The sequence below is a fragment of the Mauremys mutica genome, chromosome 9 (genome assembly GCF_020497125.1).
Source record: "Mauremys mutica isolate MM-2020 ecotype Southern chromosome 9, ASM2049712v1, whole genome shotgun sequence".
Lineage (NCBI taxonomy): Eukaryota > Metazoa > Chordata > Testudines > Geoemydidae > Mauremys > Mauremys mutica.
Genome location: NC_059080.1, coordinates 90,956,127 through 90,981,832, shown reverse-complemented (window position 1 = coordinate 90,981,832; position 25,706 = coordinate 90,956,127). Strand labels below are relative to the sequence as shown.

The window sequence follows — 25,706 nt, the reverse complement described above, 5'->3', positions numbered from 1 at the left end:
GTACAAAAGCTTACAAATGGAGAAGCATTACAATAGGAATTCACATACATTTATATCTCCCCACCACTCAGTACAAACTGTGTGCATGCAATCTACGGTTACGGGTGCACAACCTTCACTATGTGTGCACTCTGGTCAGCAAATTTCAACTGAAAATATAAAAATCACTTGTGAGATACTTTACCAATTAACAATGAGAAACAAAAACATTTCATGTTGGTATAGTGCAAAATGTTCATAGTCACCATTTTTGCCACTTGCTAAAAAGCTTCATTTCGGGGGGGGGGGGGGGGAAGTTTGCCCATGCAAAACCAGTACAAATTTTTTAATACATTGTTGTTTGGTAGCAACATTGTTGTTGTTTGACCAGTAAACACCACATTAACATGTTGAAATTAATATAAACAGTAACACGGGTAGTCATAGTCACATTGTAGTGTTCCTGGAACCCTGCAAAAAAATGATACTCTTATTTTGGATACCATTGTTTCATCTTGCCTAAAGGCTTATGGTACCACTTGACAGCTCCACATCATACCTCATCTAACAGTCATAAAATAAGCTTTCAAGGGTGTATGATGGGGTATGTGTAGAGTGGATACATTAAACTCCAAAAATATGGCCCTTTTTGGAGAACTGCTGCATGCCTATATAGGTCCCTGCAGAATGATAAAGTAGTTCCATTGGATAACCAGGCAGTGCTGTGAGTAGTTTGACTCTTTTCCTCTCATCCTGTGACCATGCTTCCACCATGTGGGTTGGGGAGGAGGAGGCAACATACATTTAACTTGCAGCAAAGAGTCCTGTGGCACCTTATAGACTAACAGATGTATTGGAGCATGAGCTTTCGTGGGTGAATACCCACTTCGTCGGATGCATATGACTTGTTACATTTAACTTGTAACTTAATAAGGATCTGATCCAGCTCCCACAGAATTCAGTACAAAAACTCCCATTGACTTCAATGGGAAGAGGATCAGACCCTAACTAAATAAAAATAGTTGATATTTAAGAGTATTCAGTTATTTTAAGTTAAAAATAATGGCAGTTCCATTATGAAAATATTAAAAACCCTCTAATCCCTTTTTCATATAATGAGTATATAGATATGAGAAATTGTCTAACATGCCTAACAAGTTCTGTCTAGTTTAATCCTGTATATTATAAAATGGCATTGGGAAACCTGGTGTTCCCACTGACCAATAGTAGTGAAGATATCTAGCAGCTATGGTCCTGATTCTCCCAGGGCCGCCCAGAGGGGGGGGCAAGAGGGGCAATTTGCCCCAGGCCCCGCGTCCCGCAGGGGCCCCCAGGAGTGTGTTCCGGGGCCCCCGGAGTGTTTCCCCTCTTCCCGCGGCTCTGGTTGAGCTCCCGCAGGCATGCCTGCGGCAGGTCCACCGGAGCCCGGGACGAGTGGACCTGCCGCAGGCATGACTGCGGAGGGGGGCGCTCGTCCCGCGGCTCGGCTGGACCTCCCGCAGGCATGACTGCGGCAGGTCAACCGGAGCCGCGGGAACATGGCACCCGCCGCAGTCATGCAGGTCCGCTAGTCCCGGGCTCCGGTCGACCTGCCGCAGGCATGCCTGCGGGAGCTCAACCGGAGCCAAATGCCGCCCCCCCAGGGAAAGGGCCGCCCCACGCGCCTGCTTGGCACGCTGGGGTCTAGAGCCGCCCCTGAGCGGGGGCCCCCCGCCACCGAAGACCCCGGGCCCCCGGAATTCTCTGGGCGGCCCTGGATTCTCCGTAGTTTTACTCCTGCTTTTTGCTAAAAATCAGTGAAGCCACATGACATAAAACAGTGTAATACAATGTTGACTCAGGTCTTACATTTGAGTTGAAACTAGTTTTGTTTCAAGCCGCTTCACAAGTATCAGTGTGCCTCCAACAAATAATGGATATTGACCAGGAAGAATTTTCTAATTATATTCAATTAGTAGTGATTATATTCAATTAGTAGCAATCTGATCACCAATAAATGCTGGATATGTAATTTTCTCTCCAGCCAGGTATCTTCTTTCCAGCTTCTTCCCTGTTTCCTGTCCTCCCTTCATTCTACTTTCACCTTCCCTGCTTGACTCTTCATGCTCTCCACCAGCTTCCTTTCTTCTATCTCCTTCCTCCCACCTGCAGATGCATGAGCTTGCCTGGAGCCTCCATGAGTTCTCTGATAGCAGTCCCATCATCCGTTCAGGAAAGGTCTACACTCCATAGGGACAAGACCGCTGACTCCTCGGCCAGTATACTCACCAACCACGTAATTCCTCCCTTCTTTTGTTTGCTTGTTTTTTCAGGGGAGGACACACTCTGAGGCTTTCATTTTGGAACTACGTTTTGAGGTGGAAACATACTTGAAGAAGAAATAAAAACATTTCTCTTCTTTTTTTCCCTCGATTTTTACAAAGGGTCTTCAGTGTGTGCATGTGTGCATCATGCTCGGGTGTTGCCATTTCTCAGGGGGTTGCACAATATGATCTTGGGCATAACTGTCCTCAAGGAACATGGACAGTCTTAAAACAATTTGATCTCTCCCTACTTCCAAGCTATTTTATAATCTAAAGCAGAATCTTATTCCCTTCATCAGCACTTACAAAATCCTAAATCTGTTGTTTGGCAAAATGTATGATGCCTCTTAAATTGCCCTTCTTAGAAGGGATGTCAGCATTTTGGCCCTCTGTGGCATATGTTATGGAAGACACTGCTAGGCCAGCTTGTTTAGTCATACAGCAAACTACTGTAAGGACCCCACCATGGGCCATCGGCAGAGTCTGGACCCCAGACTTTCAGCTTGCAAAGCCCAGACCTGTAACATATGAGTTAAAGGAGTAACTCCATTAGCTGGCAGCAGCAACAGGCTGTTATCCTCTGTGCAGACAAGCCACTAGAGGATGAGCTAGGGCAAAGAATAAAATTCCACAGCAAAATGTAAGATTAGTGCTGCCAGATTAGTATTCACTTGTAACACCACAATGCCATAAAGACCCCATATGCAGAGTTGGAACTGCCCCACCGCAATGGGGATACCACTGCCAGTATAGTATGCAAACCATCAGTATTACCCAGATAGGTGGGGGAATACGAATGCCTGAACAGTTTCTGTTGTCCCATATGGTGGAGGCCACATTATCTATGGCCTCCATATCACACACACTCTCTTGCTCAGACCAGGTTTGCCTGCCCCTTGCACTTCCCTCGCCTATTGATAGAATGGTGAGGCCAATCTGGGATCCTGTAACCCTAGTGGGAGTTTTGCAAGATGTCTGCAAAACGGGGTGTTCTGGCTCCATGTTTCCCATTTCCATGTTTCTTTCAAATAAGTCTATTTTGGAGAAGGTACCATTTAATTGTCCTGTATCATTCACTGCTTTCCTTCTCCAGATCTGTCCTATATATTGCAATATTTGCAATTTTTCCAAATGTTTAACTTCCACCTGTAATATTGTTCTTCCTCTAAAAGATGTTCCCAGTGCTAACTTAACAATAAGAACAAAATGGGAAACTGTATTTTACCTCTACCAGAAATTATGCCTAGAGAGATTTAATTTAGCATGCACTAGATCAGCAATGTTCTCTATCCAGTAATGAAGTACTATGTTGACCTATGAACTTGAGCATTTGCCTGAAACTGACTGTCACTTTAGGAATGGTTATCAGCACAGCATATGTACCACTGAAATCTAGTCATGTTGCAGCAGATAGAGTGGTTTTCTAAATGTTCAAGTTAAAATGATCAACAAAGTTCTGCAAACACTGACTTCATGATTCCATAATTAAATCACAGGCAAATATAGAACAAAGAACCCCACAGCAAGCTTCACAATGTGAAGCTCAGATGGATATGCCAGTGACAAGTAACCAGTTAATATTGCTAAGTATTACTGAAGTTAAAAAGAAGGAAATTAAAAGAGTAGAATTAAAAATAAACCTGCCCTCACTGCAGGATAGGGGTGGGTTTTTGTTTTTTAAACCAATGAGGTGAAAAGAGGGTGGCTTGCTTGTTTTGGAGTTGAAGGGGTTGCATAGTAACTCGTTTTGAAAAAAACGCTTTGGTCCCTTCCAGTCCTAAGTAAGGAGAACCGGTTTGGGCCCAAATTTCTGAGAGCATTCAGGTTAATACAAGTTCTAAAACTTTAATCCAAAAAGTGTCAGAGAAAATGCGGTAAGCCAAAAAAATGTTGCCACCATATAAATCATGAAATGGATTCTGAAATCCTTATTCTTCCTTAGAAGCATCTTTACTCTGCCAGTAGTCCCACTAAAGACAGCATTATCAGAATCTGCATATACACATTTTACAGAAAAAATACAAGGTAATGTTGATTAAAAAATCCGTTTCTTTGACTAATTGTCTTATGTTCAATAGTAGCCCAGGGAACCATCTGATGAATTGAACCTACTTTTGTAAACATGTTTTTCCACAATGATTTGTCAATAACATGAAATGGAATTTCAGTTGAACACTGTGTGAGATATATTTAAAATAAATAATCAAAGTTGCCTTATTTACAAGTGTTGTCTCTACCACCAGCTACAGATTGTTTGAAAGATTACTAAAGAGAACTAAAGGGAAACTTAGGTAAATTCAAATCCTGTGCTTGAGCAATCTTTTAAAACAGCCAGGCTTCATTATTCTGTAATAGTGAGTTCCCAACTGTCAAGAGAGTGGCTTTAATTTTTTATTTCAGTTTTGGATACATCCTAAATGTAAATGATGGATCAAAAAAAATCTAAATCAATGAATAAAGAAAAAAGTGAAAATAAAGTCAAGGGAAAGGAATAACGAAAAAGGAGCTTTCTACTCAGCACTGCAGGAGCATTAATATATTCTGCTGGAAGACTGAACACCACAGCACTGCTTATATTTAAGAGGATTGGAAAAGCTAACGACAGAATCAGCAAGCTTACAAAAAAACATTTACTACTTCTTTTAATCAAAACATGTAATCAGAAGGCCTAAGTGATGATTACCTTCTTCTTTCAGCATAAGTCACTGAAGCAGGCTGTTAGGTGGACGGAGCTCCTGTCTATGCCAAGGACAATGTAAATATTACAACACTGAAAAAGTATGGTCAGGCATTACCCTTATTTCCAGATAAACTCTCCTCTGTAGGCTGGCCTGTTGCTAGATTACAATGGTTGTCTAAAATCAAGATCTATTCACTGAACTCCATACAACGTGAGACCCACAGAAAGAAACATCCGCCTTTTGTTAAGGACACCTTTATTACCAAGAACCTTTCAGTAATTGTTGAGTGCAATTAGTTATTCGGGGGATACTGCAAAAGGCTAAAGTTACCCTTCCTAGAACACAATTAATTTAGATTATTTATAGACTGCTGTATTATTAGCATTCATATATTTCTTTTAAAATAAAGGAAAAAAAACATTAAATCCCATAAAAAGCCGAATATTTCTACAGTTGGCTGCTAACTGAAATTGTTACTCCTCAAGTGCCATGTGTATCATTAAACAGGACCTGGAGAAACAAAAATAACTGGAGCAAGTTGATCGAGACCGAGAATCTCCAATGTTTGAGAATGAAGAGCGGGGCAGTATTCCGAGTCCCACCCCACCCCCAGGTATAATGATGCACCGATCGCGCAGCTCTGTCCAGTCAGTGCAAAGTCACAACCCAATTTCATTTCGCATGCAAGGCAGGTGCTTTTCCATCATCCCCACCAGACATGCTGCTGAGTCCGTACAGCACATTTTACATGTTTGGATTGAATTCCTGGGGGAGAAGGAAGGTAACTGCCTAATAATGCAGAGTGCCTGAGAACTACCCGACCCGGGAGGGGGGGACGGACTCTTGTCCTTACAGGGGCTTCAAAAGGAAATGCAGAAACTTTGGGTGGGGAGGGGGGTGCATGCTGGATTAGTGTAAGGGGGGGAGGGACGGGGCTACCCAACAGGAGAGCGTGGAGACTAGGCAGGGGCAGAATGCGGTTTCTCCGCGTGTGTGCTGGAGCTGGAGCGATCTCTCCTTCCCTTTGTGGCCAGATCTCTCCCCTCGTCTCCTCCCTGTGGGTATTCCCCCCTCCCCTGTACGGCCTTTCCTGGCTCTCCTTTATCTCCGCTACCCATTGCCTCTGGCTCCGGCTCCTTCTCCGCGCTGCAAAGCTGCAACTCACTAGCGAGCGCGCCGCACCGAGGCTGCAGCGGCCCCAGCACTCGCCTTGCGTCGGTCTCTCTCCCACCGAGGCTTTTCCTGACTCTCTTGATTAATCCCTCCTCGCCCGCACAGACACACACGCACCTCGGCTAGCTCTCCCCTATACACACATGCACAGACGCACACAGCAGCCCCTGGGCATTCAGGGGTCAAGCGATCGTACGAGAGAAAGAGGGGGAGCCGCAGAAATCTCAGCGCAAAGCAGCGACGAACAAACAACCGAGGAAGGGGAATTGAGATGAGATTTAGGGAGCCACCGGAGGGGAAGCTCGCCAAGGCAGCGGGCAGCAGGGCGGATTTACACTGGTAAAAGAAAGTCCCTCATACTGAAATGACATACCCGAGTCTGGTCTGGAGCAAGAAACGTGTTGGTTACTCATGGAGATTGAGCACACACCGCAGAAAGATTCCCCTTTATCCTCCCATGTGAACCCTAACATCCACGATTCAGTCTCCTCTTGGTAACTCTTGCTAAGATGAACCTCCCAGTGAAATTAATTTGCTTTTAGTGGAGGGAGAACCTGCATTTTTTTTTTTATTTTATTTGTTCCACTGTCGAGTTCTCCCCTGGGGAATTTTAACTACTTATCTTTCCTTTTTAAATGCAAATAACGGCTTTTGTGGGCAATTTTCCACAGGGCTTTTCAGAAATATTGCCCTGCTCCAGAAAGTGCTATCAGGAGATTTATTTTAAAACAGAAGGTGGGTGTTTTAAAACAGTTACCAAATACAGTCCAAACATGTGCACAACCAATAAACTCTTAAATATAGCGATGCAAGTAGCTGCGAATATCAATATTCACGGAAGAAAGCAACCATATGCATTTTTAAAAACTCAAAAGGACGAGGGGATTGCACAGAAAAAGGCAAAGAAATCAGCCCAGTTGCTCTGAAAAAGAAGTTATTGGTAACCCATAGCAAATGCTGTTGCCTCAGATAGCTCACCCTTACCTTATCACTACTGCTTGTTTGCACCTGATCTGCAACCATAAGTACTTCGAGGTACTCAATGTGAAGCTAAATTGATGGCTGAATTTAAGCAATTTCTTCATGCGCCGCTTTTATAGGCTCAAAAGACGAATGTTATGACTGTCCTCTTCAGAATCCATTCGCTCCCCAAATAATTCCAATTTTCTTGAAAGAGGCAAAAACATATATATGTCTATATACAAACGGGCACCGTAATATATCCAAAAAAGGGGGAGGGGAAGATCAGAGAGGTGTCACTACAAACTTGGCAAGCAAGACGTATCCACGGATTTCCTAGCAGGAATGCAAAAAACTGATGCAAAATAGAAAATTCCCAGGGAGATTTAGAAGCAAAAACGCCACACTGGAAAAATGCATGAAAAGAGAACAAACGGGATGGTTGGATAAATCTTTCCTAGCTATACATCCGTCAGCAAAGTGAGCAATCGCCTCCCAAATCCGAGCCAGTGCAGCTGCTGCAGTTGAGTTGCTTTCTCTCTCCCCGATGCTGCTGCTGCTACCTGTAGACACACACACGCGCACACACACACACACACAGGGACCCACAGCTGTGCAACATGCACGCTGCTGCTGCCTGTGCAAAAACCAGGAGCAGGTTAACCAATGAGCAACGTGCCTCCCTTTCCCTTCCTCCTCTGCTCCCTCACAGTGGGGCCTGGATTCTGGGGGGGATCCCGCGCGTGTGTATGCGTGTGCGTCCTGCTCGCGCGCTCTCTCCCTCTCCCGTGTCTCTCTCACACTCCCTCTCTCCTAGCTCTAGACTTGGCCAGCAGCAGAGTGGTGGCAGCACTGAGGGTGAAAGGCCCAGACGTCAGTTGTGACGTGCACCAAAGACACAGAGATGCACGTGAGTGAGGAGAAGCAGCAGCAACAGCAGCTGAAAGCCTCTGCCACTGAAAGTTTCCCCAGCCCCATTGGTTTGTCTTGCCACTTTCCCCCAGCTTTCTCCCCCTTTATTTTTCCAGTCTTTAAACCCAGGAAACAGGACCATCTGGACAGGGAATCCATAAACATGATGGGATTGGGGGTGGTCCCCATCTCTAGCCCTTTCTCCCCACTCTAAGTTCAGGAACAGAGGTGGTCCAACAGGAAAACACATCATCCAGTCAGTTTGTCCAGTACTGTGTATGGAGAAAGAAAAAAAACAGCTCAATTGGTCACCACCTCCCTCCCCGTTTTCCATTCTCTAGGTGCAGGAGCTCGTTAAACAGGCAAGAAAGCCCATCACTCACCATGACATATTCCAACATCAGGCTCTTCCTCTGTAATGCCCATTGCTAATGGTAGTATGTGTGTGTTACATGTACACCCTATGCCCCACCTTATAATGGTCATAATCAGTTCAGTTCTATACTGACGCAGAGAGACCACCCGGCCTCATCTTTCCTACCTCTTCTTCCAGTCTCCATGGTACATTTGTCTGAGAATTTCTGAGAGCTTTATCCATTTTAATTAATGGAGATCCACAGATCCTCTGCTATAGTATTAATTACTATTATCAGTGACAGAGCTGTAAATGGCATCTAGGAGTCCTATCTTCCAGGTCTTGTCTAAGGCAGATAGCTGCATCAGAGCAAAATGGGCTCTGGTGCCACTTTAGCCAGTAAATTACCTTGGTATCAGTGCAAGCACATTTTCGTCCAGTACAGTACTTCCATAGTGGAAGGATTGTACCACTGGTGATACATTGGTGTTATGACCCCAATGCAAAAAAATCCCAGGATAGACAAGGGACAAAGTCTCTTGCTTTGACTACACCTCTACTCCGATATAACACCACCCAATATAACATGAATTTGGATATAACGCAACAAAGCAGTACTCCAGGGGGGCGGGGCTGCGTACTCTGGCGGATCAAATCAAGTTCGATATAATGCAGTTTCACCTATAACGCGGTAAGATTTTTTGGCTCCCGAGGACAGCGTTATATCGAGGTAGAGGTGGACTATTATTGTTATAGCTTCATAAACATACATGATGCTAAATGAACAGATACAAAAGAGTCTCTGGCCTGAAGAGTTTACAATTTAAGTTAGGACATGAGTTGAGTGAACAAGACATTGGGGATGTCGGGGCAAAGGGGAAAATTATGAATGCAAATCAAGAGTAACAGCAGTATCATATGGTACTACTTGATGAGCCCAGAAGACCTCTACGTACCCCTGTTTGAGAACCACTGGCTTAAGATATGTCTACACTGCACTGTAAGCCCAGCAGGCTTTGAACACAGAATCAAGCCACCCACGCCTTTCCATTTACACACAAATTATGCTACCCCAGCCTGAGCCCAGAGATCTACACTGCAATTTGATAGCCCTGGCCACACCTGGAGTCAGCTGACACAGACCAGCTTCTAGTGTAGACACACCTGAATAGGCAAGCAGAGACTAAATCCTGAAGGCCATCGAAAATCACTCGACACTTTCTTGTGAAAGAAAATCTGACACAGCATTTCCTATTGAGAGAGACAGGTAAGCCCAACATCACAGCCCAGCAATTCGTTATATTGCTGGATTGTGTGTGTAAGTGGGGTCTGTCTCAAGAGTGTGATTTCGGACAAAGTAAAGTAGGAGAGGAGGGCCATAGAAGTGGTTGAAGGGGGAGGCATAAGGCTGAGCCCCACAAAGATTCCTCACAGTTCCTGTGTGAGACAGGCATGCACAAAAGCGATTTATAGAAAGGGCAAAATACCATTGCTGAGAAATCGGTGCAATTGGATGAACAGATGGAGTGAAATGTTTTATTCTTTAACAGTAGTGCTGGATGCAGAGCAGCCTGGAAATCCTGCAGATATTCCAAAAGGTATCACACATGGATGTGTTCAACTATGGGGTTTTTTAGTGCTGGAGTCCATGTAACATATGGGGTTCTAAAGCAGAAATCTGCCCAGCAATCCCAAAAGTTTGGAGCATGGAAATGCCTTTTTAACAGCCCTACGAAACCTTGACATCACCAGGAGAAATGTACATGACCTTTGAATATATGAGCCCTCTCTCTCTTTAGAACCTGTTTCCACACGCTGCAAAAGCAGGTCCAGATTCTCCCATCTGCTGTATGGCATTGAGGGAGGCAAAATGAGCCAGAAGAGCCCCAAATACATGGGTTGGTGGAAGTAGTACCTCAGCTATACTTCCCCAGTCTCAGAGAAATGGAGTCCCCCCAGCCACTACCCCACCCCACCCATACACACACAGAAGAAATGGGTGGTTCAGGCACCTGCAGCTTTGTGGTGAGGGGACCCACATGTGTGGAGGGGAGATAGCTGGGGAGCAGCTATTCTACATGGCATGTTTCCGCCCCCCACACACATGCTGTGTGAATTTCTCCTGGAAAGCTGCATAGTTGTTACTGCTGCTTCCATCAGCAGTAGTATCTTCTATCCTTCACCTTCAGACCCATTTGAGAAAGTAGTAAGTTGCAGATACCAGAGAATCCAAGGCAGTGTTGCTTCTCTAAGGGAGCTGTGTGACCGATGTGGCAACATCCTGCCACATCCTTGGAAGACCTTATTGAATTAACTTTAAGTATCTTTGGTGTCCATTGTATTAAATGAGCAGCTTATGTATTACTATGGACTGAGATGGTATGCAACCTTTGTACAAAAACCCAGCCTTTTGAAGCCAAGCCCTGAGGAGAGGGTGATTAACTGCTCCCAGAGACTGGAAATCAAAGGGCAGAGCTGTATAAAGAAACAGGCCGATGTGCCCGGGCTCAGTTCCGGTTCTGAATTTGTAATCACAGTGGGGGAGGGGGGGAAAAGAGAGGAGACAAAACAAAAACAAAACACAGTTGTGGGTTTTGAAGGACTGACACCTACTAGAGCCCAAGTCTGGAGTTAGGGTTGATCTTTGATAAGTTTGTTAGTATGCGTGTAGGTTCTTTTATGCTTTTTAATATGTTGTCTCTGTAATGCTTTCATATTAGGAATAAATGTGCTTATAAAAAGCTGCATGGTAACTTATAATTGTGGATAATTATGCTATACCTATGCCTTTGAAGAGAAAGCAAATGGCAGATGCTGGCTGGTTAGGAATACCACAGTGTAGGCAAGGAATGGTACTGACTGGGAAAACCCCAGTCAAGAGGGACACAGCAGGGCCGTCCTTAGGATTTATGGGGTCCTATGCAGTATTATTAAACTGGTGCCCCTATGCCCAATGGCAGCCTGGGCTCCCATGTGAATTTTAGATAAGGGTGAGCTTTTGAAAGATTTATTTTAAAAAAATTATGTCTAAAGATCCAAGCATTTAACGCTAAAGATGAATACTCAGATTGTGCATCTAAAAATCTATGCAAGGATTTTTTAGAGATGTGATTTTATCATCTTCAGCAACACACTCATGAAATGTTTTTAAAGCAAATTTTAAACTAAGGTCCTGTAGACTAACATGTTCTGAGTAAATATTACAGTCATGCACAACTGTTTTTGTCAGTAAATTCAGGAAGTGACAGTATATACCTGGGGGTTGGCAAATGCCCGTTAAATGGCTTCACTACCACTTGAATGGCTCTAACAGTTTCAATGTTGTGCTAATAGGTCTGGCAGGCTAGAAAGCTTTTTCACTTTTAAGTACTAGATCCCCTCCAGAGGGAGACTAACCACCAGGCGGGAGCCTACAGGAAGGGTCAGAACAGGGATAGGAAGAGTCGGGAGGGTGGACAGTAGGACCCAGGGGTGCCTCAAATTTTTGGGTCCCTGCGTATGCCTAAGGACGGCCTTGAAAGAGACACAGATCTCTGCCAAAGATGGCTGGGAGCTGCAAGCCTTTCAATGGGTGTCCTTGGTAGACCATGGAAGGGAAAGATGGGTGCAGTTGCCCTGAACTCTGACAAGCCATGCTGCCCAAAGGAAGAAGTGCATTATGAGAGCTGCAAAGGGGCTGAGGCAATACAAAGGCTACATTTTCTGAAGCAGTGACTAGTTCGGGGTGCCCAACATGAGACATCAATCCATTCAGGTACTTACATGATCCTAGTCAATCACAGTAGTATCTGCATGCATAGGTGTTTCAAATGGGGCATCTAGAAACATAAGCACCCAAAAAAGTGTGGCTCTGGCTGGTTTCAAGCGCTCATCCCACATGCCCACAGCTCCTTCTTCATGATCGCTTAAGCCCTTCCACTTTGAGTTTCCCCAGCACGTTCTCTTCAGTGGGGGGAACTTTCCGGAGATTTCTGTGTGGTTTCTCCACTCCATCCATCTCCTGCAGGTTTTTCTGTGGGTGGAAGATTGAATGCAAGGCAGTTGCACATATCAGTTCCTCCTTTCATCATGAGGGTGATTTGTCAGGTTTAGCCTCTGGGGTATTTCTCATACCTCCTCTTTACTTGTGATGACAAAACAGGATTGTAGATATTTTCAAGTCCTTCCCAGTTCCTACACCTCTTCCTGTAGATTTATACAGAGAGCAAGAGGCTGTAATTCAGCCAGTAGCTAAACAGCTCACAAGGACAACATAAAGTCACTTTATTAACACAAATTTAGCCCTCCTCAGGCTGTAATCACAGTTCTCTGTGCTAGCCTGTGGGTCTTGCCAGGTTCTTTAACACTCAGAGAAACCTCGCTAGAATTTATACAGAATAATGGGAAATAATTGCCTGTTTTAATGTCTGAAAGAGAAAGAGCGAGAGAGAGAGACTTCTAAACCTAATGTAATCAGCTCTGCTTTATGAGACTGAGAAAATGAAGGTGCCCAAAACATGACAAAGAAAATGATATGCACATAAGTAGAGGAAAGAAAGCTGCATAATAAAGCTGTCTTTTGTAACTGTCCAAAAGAGACTGAGAAGGCTGAAAATGAATTACTGCAGAAACAGACTTACAAAGAAAACTATCAGCTTGTTTAGTTCCCCAAATTCTCATCCTTGTGCAAAATGATTATATAAGGTGCAGTGTGGTCCAGTGTTATGGTGGGAAGGGATGATGAACTGAAGGTCAGGAGACCTGAGTTTCGTTCCTGTCTTTGTCACTGACTCAGTGTGTGACCTTAACTTTTCTGCCTCTATAAAAATAGTGATGATAATACTCACCCATCCTTGTAAAGAAGAATTTTAAGATTCTTGGTTAAAGGAGCTATATAAATGCACATGGAAATATTATGCATATGGTACGGTAAAAATTTCAATCCGGGGTGCAAAGCTAGACTCTTAAGTTAGTATAAGCACTAAAATAAAAATGGTTCGACTTTCAGAGGTGTGGAGCATCTGAAGCTCACATTATTTTCAGAAAGTGCTGAGCACCCACAAATCCCACTGAAATCAAAGTAAAAAAGTTAATTTAAGTGCCTGAATATGGATTTAAGAGTAAATTTAAGAATTCAAGTTTTATCATTTTTGTCTCTCTCTCTAGATCTCATTCTCTGTGTATCTTCCTGGAGTCATTACTCAGCCAAAACTTTCACTGACTCTACCAGGAGCTGGCTTGTTTGCAAAGACAATGGGCATTGAGATCTAAGAATTGTAGACGTGTGTAACAAAATGTTTGGATTGTTAAAGACTGAAACTTCAAGCAAGGTTGTTTGTTTTTAAACAATAAGGTTCCCCTCCCCCCATTTAAATTATATATATATGCAGATGCCCTCAATGATTAAATTCAAAGCCTAAAAAAGCTGACAGTACCTTTCAATAAAAATTATGTATAATATGGTACTAAAGGCGCTATATAAATATAATAGTATATGTGGGACATACTGCTTACTATAAGAAAACATTCCTGCATTTAGTGCTTACGGCTTTAAAAGGGTAAAGATACTTTACTCCCTTCGGTTATTAACATGGACACAGCAGTGTTAAAGGGCTCTTATTGAGTAAGAAGAAACCATTATGTAAAGAGGAAAAAAATGCTGATGTGTTGGGATTCTGGTGTGATTTGAGGTGGCTGCACTTTTCGTCTCACTGCAGTTGTCTCACCATCACTCTTACTTTTAACCTTCATATGGAGAACATAAGAAACATTCATGAGCATTTGGTGTAGGTTAACTCTGCTTAAATTCATGCATCTCCCCATAACATTAAATAATAGAGTTGCGTTTACATCAGTAGCATCACAGAGCCAAATGTTAAGCAATGGATATGGGTGTTATAAGAAACTTCTGTTCAAGGAACCCTAAGCCTGATTCCTGTTTCATGCTGATGTAAATCAGGAGTATTCCCACTGAAGCCAAATGAGCTACACAGATGATAAACTGTTGTAATTCAGATTAGAAGTAAGTGCCAGGAGCCAGATTTTTAAAACGTATTTAGTGATGACTAAAGTATATTCTCATCCGTCACATTTCCATACTTGGGGCCTAGGCCTTTGAGGTGCTAAGTGCACTCACTGAATTATTTCAGTGGGAGTTATGGGTGTTCATCACATCACAGGACTGGTCCAAATGTGTGGTGACTTATATGTACAAGTACTCACACAGAACCAGTTGCTTTTATTTTTATAATTGGAGATATACCTATCTCCTAGAACTGGAAGGGACCTTGAAAGGTCATTGAGTAGAGTCCAGCCCCCTACCTTCACTAGCAGGACCAAGTACTGATTTTTGCCCCAGATCCCTAAGTGGCCCCCTCAAGGATTGAATTCACAACCCTGGGTTTAGCAGGCTAATGTGCCAACCACTGAGCTATCCCTCCCCCAAATGAAGTTTTGCCACTGACTCCCAGGAAAGCAGCAGTGGGCATGCAATGAGCTCATTTGGGGCCAAATCCAGAGCTCTTACTCAGGAAAAAGATACCATAAACTTCCAGATCCAGCTCATGACCCTTGTACTTCAAGCTGGCCAATACGAGAGGAAGGGGCCATGGCCACACTTCTTCCCCGCCTCCGCATAGATGGCTAGCAGCACTAGCCTTGTAATTAGGTGAACTTGACACACCAAAGATGCCCAGACACAGATGCAGGAGCTCAGGGATAGGAGGCATCTGGTACCTTCATACCTCTTACGCACGCACAGCAGTCTGGCACAATCTAGCCTGAGCATCTTGTGGCTCGTTTAAAATGAACACAATTTATCACAGTGTTTCATAACTACTGCTATGTTTATGATATGGACAATCAGATTAAATGATTGAATAGCTGAGTTTATTTATAATTAAGCTTAAAAGGCAATTTGATAGAGTAGGACAATAAGCCGTGGGAGAATAATTCATATATTTCAGCTTAATGTTAACTGAAAAGCAGAGTCTCTCTCAAACACCTCAGAGGCAGAATTATGGACTAACTCATGTAGAGGGTGCTTTACAGGTCAAAGCTGAGCTTTAGTAAAGGTACAGTAAGCATAGTCATCATTGCACTTGTCTGATTGTAGCTGGCTTGTGGCAAACAGAGGGTTTCATTCTGAAATGCCAACATTACATTAAATAAATGTATTGCTTATCAGCCCAAAGAATTACTGTCAGTTACTAGACGAACATCCCCCACGAGCATAGCAGCTCACAATCAACATTTGTAAAGCTATTGTTCGATGTTAACATGCTATATAACAGTATAAGCAGGCAAACAAAAATGTACCAGCATCCAATAGTTTTTTGCAAAACATACATTTAAGTCAAGCAAATATTAATGTATCTTCCACCATAACATTAGTACAATATGGTCAACATTCTACTTTGCACCAAATCAGATAGCTTTTTAACTCAGATGAATAAAAAGGGACCAATCCAGCACTTCTTATTTAGGCAAAACTTCCATTGATATTAATGGGAGCAAACAGCACTCTAGATTTGTAGGTGTATTGTAGGAACTTTACATGACTACATATTGTTCTTGAATAAAGAAGCATTGTTTAAGAAGCAGCATTTGAAAACCCACACATCAGATAACAGAGGGAAGAAATCAGATTTGTGATCATGAAAATTAATGGATCTTTAAACTACAATCATTGAAACAAAACTGACATACATATAGTTTGGAATAGAATATTCAACACAGAAATGAAACATCTTACCTAGGTTTAAAATATTATTCATTATTTTTTTTAGGCATCTGCTACTTTCTCAAATATTTTAGCTGTCAAGAGTCATTTCTATATTTGAGACTACTAGATCCACTAGACGGGAAGATTTATGATTGTCCTTAAAATGTATCTGACATTGCTATTAACACTTTAAACTGGCCACTAGTACACTTGAACAGTTTCATCCTTTTAGAAGACCTGACACATGAAGAAGCTCCACACATTGAGTATTAATCTCTAAAAGCACATGTGGAGAGATTACTGAACCAATAGAGGTGTGTTTTTTAAAATTCCTATTCAAGTTGGCTCAGTAACTGTACATTATTATTATTATTATTATTATTATTGTTTTAGGGTTGGGAGTGTTTGTTTTAACATCTTTTCTGAAATCCATACATAATTTAAAATTATGTTTACATACTCATGAATATCTACAATTTTTAAGTATCAGAGGTAGCCATGTTAATCTGTGTCCACAAAAACAACAAGGAGTCTGGTGGCACTTTAAAGACTAACAGATTTATTTGGGCATAAGCTTTCATGGGTAAAAAAACCTCACTTCTTCAGATGCAGATGAAGTGAGGTTTTTTACCCACGAAAGCTTATGCGCAAATAAATCGGTTAGGCTTTAAAGTGCCACCAGACTCCTTGTTGTTTTTGTACAATTTTTAAGTCATCCTCTTCTAAGGCTATAAAAAGTGTCAGTATTTGAAAACTTAGGACCCAGTTTTGTTCTTAGCAATGCACTGTAAATATAGAGTAACTCCACTGATTTCAAGGAAGTTACTCTGGACGCCCTGCCATGACTGAACAATTTTTTTCGCTTATTGATACATTATTTCTTGTAAATATTTCACTTCTGTAGCTTGCTTTTGTTAATTATACTTCTATTCAACCATACTTTGTGGGCCTCGCCAGAGTCCGTTGCAACTTTAGTGGTTTTGTGTATCCTGTAGAGGCAAAATCTGATAGAAAGGAGGGGAAAAAAAGAAAAATGAAACAAAGCCAGATAATCAGCATTACAGACCAAAATCCTCAAATCCTTACACTGACCAAGATCATCCCAACCTTCAATAAAAGGAGGAGGATGCTCAAGTAGAGGAACTCTCTGAGTGGTTTGTCATGGCGAATTCCTTCCTTGTTCTATGGAGATGTTAAGAGTTATACCCAGCCTCACAGAAACAGAGGCAGGGCCACATCTCTTATTTCAGCATGCCTCCAGGAATCCAGAGGAGGTCAGGTCAAGAATCCCTGTCAGGAGGCTCTGCAGAAAAGTCAACATGTTATTTTCCCACAGAATCTCTGTAGGGCCTAGTCTCCACCCACTCCCCACACATGGACACTGGTCCCAATTAGAGGCATCTGTGGTTAGGTCATGAAGGTGGATGACCACACCATTCTACCCAAATGGTGGGAGATCCACACAAAGAAGGTCCTTTCCATGTGCATCTCTAAAATACTATCTGGGTCCCCATTTTCATTTAGTCCTTATGGGGGCAAAATTCCTATTAACTTAAGTGGGAGTCTTGCTTGAGTAAAGACTGATTAAATATTGCTTTAGGACCTCCGGATTTGGCCCCGAGTGTGTATATAGCTGAACACATTTACCACCTTGTTTTTCATGGCAGCCCTAATGACAGTAGCTAATGATAACGGTTGGGTTTCACTTGTAGGAATGATCATTTCTAGCTAATGACCAATTTTACCAGGTGGTCATTGGTGATTAAGGCGGAGAAATGGTCACATCCAGGGCCAAATCCTGCTTGCACTGTGCGCGTGAGTCGTTCCCTTGAGTTCAGTGGTGCCACTCACATGAGCGAGGTAAACAGGATTGGCCCCACAAGCATCTATTCGCTGTTTAGATGAAGAATGGACATATATCTGCTATTTCAATACATTCTTTACCAGATGTAGTGGCAGTTAAGTACTACTGAGTTTACTAGGCTATATTGAATTATAAGAAGAAATGCCAGGCTAGATTCACAAAAAGGATTGAGGTGCCTAATGCCACTTGGCACCTGAATCCCACTGAGATTACCAAAGTGCCCTCTCAGCTGCCACTGAACCCTATAGGTGCCTAAACTTGCTCAGCACCCAAGTTTTTGCAGTAAATGTTCTCTAGCCACCTATATTTCTACCTCTGAGCATGCACACTGCAACTCTGGGCCTAAGCCCCAGAGCAATGCACAGACCAGGGGAAGATAGGCATTTGTCCCCCTAACTTGCCTGTGGGGCCCAATCCTGTAAGTGATTTAGGGCTCACCTACTGGATTGGACCCTTATAGGTGAGCTTGCACAAAATGGCTGGGTGACAGAGGGTAGGAACCTCATCCCTTTTAGCATAGTGGCTAAGGTACTCTATGAGAGACCCATTATTCAAGTTCTCTCCCTCCCTTTTCATCTGAGGGGGAGAAGAGATTTGAACAGTGTCTACTACCTCTCAGGAGTGCTTGTCTAACCACCAAGCTATGAGATATTCTAACATGGGGCTCCCCCGTCTCTCCACTAAAGCTGCTCCAGTTTGGATAAATAATTAACAAGTCACTGGAGAAGGGATACTGGATCTTGGGCCTCTCATGTGAGTGCCCAAAGCACCAGGATATGGACTCATTCTCTCTTTCTCGGTGACTTCAGTGGGAGCAGAATTAGGTCAATGCTGAGCATTTGAAAATCTCACCTCTTAATTTTTGAATTCTTAAAAGCTAACACAAGAAAAATCTCTTACCAGGGCAAAAGTAAAGACTAAAACTAAAGTGTGTTTATTATAGGGTGATCTGTTGGGCAAAATAGATGTATATTCTCTTTGGGGATGGGATGTTGATTTTCTTCTGATCCTTGACTCTAACAGGCAAGTTGCCCCTTTATAATTAATTAGAATTTTTGTTATCTTTTGCTAAGGTGCCTAGAGATCTTCCAGTTCAAGTGCCAAAAAACCTGATCATGATTGGTTTCCCTCTCCCCTTCAGCTCCCACCCAACAATAACCTTATTTCCTTTGTGCACATCAGAAAAACAAAAACGCTGTACCATGAAATTAACTTCTTGTGATTCCCTAGCCATCGAGGACAGGACAAGAAGCAATGAGCTTAAATTGCAGCAAGGGAGATTTAGGTTAGACATTAGGAAAAACTTTTTAACTGTAAGGGTAGGTAAGCACAGGAACAAATTCCCTAGGGAGGTTGCAGAATCTCTGTCGTTGGCGGTTTTAAGAACAGGTTTGACAAACCCCTGTCAGGGATGGTCTAAAGCAGTCTTTTTCAATGGCTGAAACATGGACCGGCGCAGGTCCCTGAGATCTCCCTGACACAGTTTAGGAAGGCATCAAGTCGGTCCCTGGTATCAAAAAGGTTGATAAACACTGATCTAGAGAAAACTTAGTCCTGCCTCAGTGCAGGGGACTGGACTAGATGACCTATCAAGGTCCCTTGCAGGCCTCCGTTTTTATGAAAAAAGAAACAAGACATTTCACAAGGGTTTTGAAGTAGCAGAAAAGCTGTAATTGTGAACAGTAACTTAAATGAGAGCAGAGGGAGACTTGTGCTTTCAGGCAGGGGAAGCTTCATTGCAAATTAAGTTTTGTTTCCTTTACTTGCTGCAGCAAAATGACAGCCTTGACAGACATATGGGTTGTTTACAATCCTAAAGGCTTTTTAGTTTTAAGTGCTTCCAGAATTTATCTAGCTGCATTATATGACGTAGACACTGATTATGGCCTTATTCTGCTAAATATAGCTTGTAATTGGAACACCTTCCTGAATCCGCACAGTAAAATTTGCTTTTGTTCTACTTCTGCATTGTTGGATTAGCTATGGAGATGACCCAGTCAATCCAATGGAATTTTTGTCATTTATTCCAATGGGAACAGGATCAGACCTGATGGGTGAAATTCATCCCTTAGTAGACATCCACCATGAAGGCAACACTTAGTCCTGTTTAAATCCCATCTCAAAAAAAAAACAACACAAACACACACACACCACACCACCAACCCGTTTTTTTCCTCCGTGGTGCAAAGAGTGTGATCTTAGCCAGACTCCAATCAGGTCTTGCTTTAATTTAAAATGTGGGTTTATTTTGAAAACTGACTTAAAAGTGTCATAGTGGGGTTTCATGTGCCTTATGACTCAATTACATTCAGATCAAATTGGCTCAGTGTACAAGTTTTTTTAAAAATGTCTTTTCAAAATACTAGCCTTGTAAATTTAGGGTCAGATACTGGTTTCAATTCACACTATGGTAAAGCTAGATTCAATCCATTCACTTTGGTAGATTTACACCAGATTGACATGGGTGTGGCTGAGATTAGATTCTGGATCTTTACCTGAGCCATGTGAATCAGACTGTGCCCGTTCTGGCTCATGCATTATCACCAACAAGAAGATTCTGCCTCATTTATATTTGTACCACTCCATTTTCTTCACTGCTGTTTGGAACTTGTGCTAAATTCTGCCCTTACTTACGCTCCATATAAAAATGACAAAAAGCAATGGATTTGCTCAGGTGTATGTCTGGCTAATAGTTAACAATGCTTAATGTTTTATGAGCTAGTACAGAACTCAGATTGCTTTCCCAGAGCTTTATTAGCTCTGCTAGCAGAAGAAAAATATTAACAACTTATTTTCGTCATTGAAGTCAGCTAGTAAGACCCTGAATACACAGGAGAGAAGATCTCTGGGCAGGCAGGTGCCATTCCCCGCCCCCCCCCCCCAAAAGGCACAATTGGTTGGAAGATTCTTCCTTTCCTGGCTGCATTTGCAGTTGCATAGTCTTATAATACACCCATGTCTTCATCGCTGTGGAATTCCCACCTTTCCCTGTGGAACCCAGTCCAGGTTCCTTTCCCTCTGCTTGCCCATGAGATGCGTCACATGTTGCTGTAGACCTAGAGCTGCAGTGACCTCTTTGGCCCCAGTGGGAGACAGGAAACATTGGGACAATGGCAGCTTCATTTCAATATCTCAGAGGGGCACCATTGTGTGCCTTGGCTCTGCATATGCTCATAACTTGGCCACTATAGGTGCTCAGATACTACAGTGACAGGTGTGGTATTAAAACCCCGATAGAGCAGAATTTAAGGACCCTGTGGAAAGTAACTCTGAGTGCTGTTATGGTGGCCATGCTGTTCCATTTTTCCTGGCTGTTTTGAAACCCCCCAGTGGGATTTGTACTACTTGGTCTGGAGCACAAGAACAGATGCACTATATGAGGTCACCCAGGAAGAGCTATTCCCTTAAATCAACAGTGAATGGCACTGAGGCTTGAGAAAAAACAAAGGTGTAGAAGGTACAGCTGGAAGGACTCTGCATCCAAAAGAGAGAGGAGACTAGATTCAAAGGGAACTGTGAGAATGACACAGAAATTACACTTTTCTACTTTCCTTTTTAAATTTGAAAATTATCTTCTGCATGCACAAGAGTCTCCTGGGTGCCAGCTTCAGAAGTCACTTAAGGAAGAAAAGTCTCCTGTCATTTGGGGCTGATGTAATGTAAGAATTCTCTCTCGCACAATCGCACAGTCTTTCAGAGAGACAAGACAGAAAACCAGACTCCCACTCAGTCAGAATTTTTCCCTCTGCAAATTTGTCAGAAAAGAGTCTGTTTTCTTCCCTTGGAATAATGAGAATGTATCCATGGAAATTCAGCAGGCAAAGCATAGAATTTCTGTGACTCAGTTTCACCATCAGTAAAACAGGATGTTGCAGAGATTAACTTAATGATAATTAAGCAAATGATGATTAAGTACTTTGAAGATTGAGTCATGTGTAAACACTACAGTAATTCTGTATTTATTATTATTGAGAAATATCCTAAAGATCAGGATTTACTGTGTGTTTTCCTAGACCAAGTTTGCAATCTTGGTCTTGTACTTTATCCCATTAAAAGAGGGAACACCCCGACTTTCTGAAATAGATAATTCTGGGTTTACAGTCAAATCCACATTCAAAGGCTAAATGTCTGATCCATCAAGGTGCTGAGTAACTGCCTCAGTTCTTCACAGGATCAGGCTATCCAAGCATCAAAAAACACCCTCCCATGATTATTGCTTATCAATACTAGGTGAGGTCATTTTCAGGTCAAACCTGACTCCCCTCCCCCATTTCATGGCAATATGATAGCAGAAGTGATGTCTCCATTTTTGTAATAAACAGAGGGCACAATCCTGCTATTCTTACTCAGGCACAAGTTCTGTGCCTGATTCAACTGAAAAAAAAACAACCCATGCTTTTGTCACTGCTCGCAAAAATCTGTAACGTTAATTTTTGAACAGGCTCATTTTTCAGAAGATGGTTCAAAGCCACAGCTGGCACCTATATTATATTGCTTTTATACTAGAACAATTATTATGCCCATATAAACTGTGGCTTTTCACCTGTGCAAAGTTTTTCAGTTGCACAGGGGAATTCTATTAAAGAGATCAGGGTTGTAAAACAGGGAACCAGATTCCCCAGCAGAAGGTAAAGTCACCCTGTACCTGTCCGTACCACTGTGTATGTGTTGGGATGGTTGGCAGCTGGTAGCATCAAGTAACAGATGGAAGCAGACGGACAGAGAAGAAAGAATTTTCCTGCATTAAAAACATGTTCGTTTGGGTTGTTTGTTTTGCTTCTACACTTGATTTGGCAAAAGATGTCATCTGTTTCAGCCACCTGAACCGTGACGTGAATGAGGATTGTTCAAATAGGTTGTATGCTGTAGTATATACACACACATATCCCATTAATCACGTCATAACAATTTTACTTGGTGACTACTCCACACATTGGTTTTGTATTCAAAATAAATATGTTGAAATATATTCCATTATAATATAATGTCACCATATAAGACTATTACTGAATTCTAAATGTCTTTTGAGGATGATAATATCCTGGTATAGTTTCCATTTTGAGCAGAAGTTGTTGTTACCCCTTGAACACGTCTTTTTGTTGCTAAGCAGGTGCAGATCAGAGATCAGACTAGAGCACTTGAGAGAAAAAGAAAGCAATTCCACCTCCTCAGATTTAAAGACAATATTGCCTTGGTAACAGGTAACACATGTGAAGTACAATAGTTAATTAAGGCCTCCAGTTATAAAAGCAACAAAACAGAAATGAAAATGAGAGGCACTGTAGCAAAATATAGACAATCCTTAATAGTCATGTAGCTTAAAACAGATTAGTATACTTGGGGAACATCATTAAATAAGTGATAGAGAGCTATGCAGGTCAGATGGAAACAATGAACAAAAATGCAAAAGGCAGCTAGGTGGATTGAAGTGCACTCTACAAAACAAAGAGACATTATGAAGAACAAATTCCCACTTATAGCTAGAAGGAGGAAGAGGAGGAAGAGAAAGTAAATTTCCCTGAAGTTAGTTTAGTGATGGGAAATATAGCAGCATTAGCTGCACCTATCTTGAGCTCATTATGTGACTTTGGTAATGCACATAATACACACTTTAAAATGGAAAAAAAAAATCAAGGTAGGACACCCATACAGGAAATACACCCATATATGTGAAAAAGACCTCCTGCAGGTTCCATCTGATCACAACACATCCTTCCACCAACCTCCTTAGCCTCCTTACTGAAAATCTTACCCCCAAAAGGGAGAAATCGATTATATAAAGAAATACAAGAGGGGAGAGAGCACAATGAGAAGTATGATGGAATATTATGAGATATACATTCTAAGCATTCAAGAAAAAGCAAAAAATCTAAATAAATATGTAAATAAATGGCAGCGGATAAAAAAATTGGACCTTATTTAGAGCTGCTGATGAGCTAGCACACTAAATTGAAATTAAAAACGGGGTCAATCATAGTTTTGCAATAAATGTCAAAACTTGGACAGCATTTCAGCAAATTAGAAGAAAGATCCAGGGGTGTGGCTCACCCAGTCTAGGAAAGAGCAGGTCTGACTTGGTGAATATTTATCATGCAGTAGAATTGCAGGACATCACAAAAACCACAATGCTAGTGATGGATCTGGAACTACTGAACTGCAAAGGTCCAGGAAGAAAATCATAATTCATGGCTTTTGACAAGAGTAACATTTTTTTTAAAGAAAGGCTAAAACAAATAACATGGGATGACTTGGAACAGAAATAGAAATGAACATATTGCCATGTTTCCTAATACATTATTTCTACCCAGAATGGATGAAGGTAAACTGTTCTATTCTTTTAAATTCTGTACTGAACCAAAAAATAAAAGATGTATAATTCAATTTCTATAAAACTCATTAATTTTATGAGAAATATTCCATGATAACCTTTTGAATTCTTAAATGTCAGACAATACAATAAGAAAAACTGAGCAAGGCTCAGTTAAAGTAGGGTATCATCCACTTATAGTGAAGTATTGTTTCTTGCATTCCACCATTTGGTATATCCAAAATTGATAGATGATCCCAAATTCATTAGGCAAAAAGTCTAACAAGATCACAAAATATAAGGTGGAAATGGGGAAAGCCTTGCCTGATCCCTCTTACCTGAAAACAGGGAATACATTTCTTTTGGTTCTGTTGTAAACGCCTGGCCTCCTCCTGGGTGACCCCTCCTGGCCTCAGGGCAGCCCTGCAGGTGGTCCCTCACCTCAGTTTTCCTTTTGGGTTCTGTCACAATGTGTTCCCCTGAGTCATTACAGACCATGCTATTTGAGCTCTCCTTCAACACCATCAGGTTTCATTCCAGTGTTCCATCAGACCTCCACCTGTAGTGCTATGTACATATATTTTTGAGCCCCAGCCAGCTCCCCCATGTACTTTTGGAGAAGGGACCAGAGCTCACAGCCTACCTTCTGGCTCTCAGCTTCTCCCCTTCTGGTGCTTCTTTCCCCTCCATTTATGTGCTCCCAGCTGCTGTTGCTTCCACCTCTAATTAGCCCCTCAGCTGACGCTCTGCTCAGTTGACAGACCTTCTAATGAGGTCTCAGCCAACACTGGTGGGAATTTGAATGACCGAATGCTAGGTTAGCTCATGACTCAGCACACCCTGTCACAAGTCCCCAGGCAAGCCTGACCTCTACTCCAGCAACATGATTTACTAACAAAAGTCACAAAACATGGCCCATATTACCCCCACCACACACCCCCATGCATATACTCCTTAAAACTAAGTTTCTTTCTCACCAGACTCTGGAGGTGCGGCAAATGACACCAAACTTCTACCAAGAGAGTCACCTCAGCCCTTCCTTCTGGGGTGCAACCCCACTCTTCCCCAAGGGAACTCCCATAACCTCTCTGATGGGAGCACTCTTGACAGGCAGCATACCTCACTCCTCCCCCTTTCACTGTTCCATTGTTCCTCCAATTCTCCAGCAAGAACTTGCCAGCAGGTAAGCCCCTCTGCTGCTCCCTCTTTTTTCAGCCTCTGGTCCTTGGCTCCAGTTCTCTGTCTTAGAGCCAGCAGGCATCTACTTGTTCTGGTGCTGCTGCTCCTGCCATCAGCCTTCCAGCACTGGCTCTCTGGCTTGTGGACACCAGCCAGCAAACTTCTCTTGTTTTTCTTCTGTTTCTGACTGCTCTCCTCTCCTGCTTTTCTCCTGACTGATCTTTCAGAGCACCCAGATGCTGCTCCACCCTCTTAATTGGCCCAACTCACAGTGCCTGAGCTGGAGCAGGA

General features: G+C 42.4%; 1 long non-coding RNA gene across 2 annotated transcripts in view; it reads right to left on the bottom strand.

The window, feature by feature from the left end:
• The window catches only part of LOC123377962, a 29,892-nt gene extending 4,997 nt beyond the window's left edge, over positions 1 to 24,895 (bottom strand). The window contains exons 1-4 of one of the 2 annotated variants that reach the window (XR_006582398.1): positions 24,575 to 24,895; positions 12,477 to 12,548; positions 12,126 to 12,375; positions 8,112 to 8,280 (exon numbers count right to left, since the gene is read on the bottom strand). This is a non-coding gene — a long non-coding RNA (uncharacterized LOC123377962). Of the gene's footprint in view, positions 1 to 8,111; positions 8,281 to 12,125; positions 12,376 to 12,476; positions 12,549 to 24,574 lie in introns of those variants that run through there. The other variant, XR_006582399.1, reaches the window with a different exon arrangement.
• Positions 24,896 to 25,706: the final 811 nt, after the last annotated feature.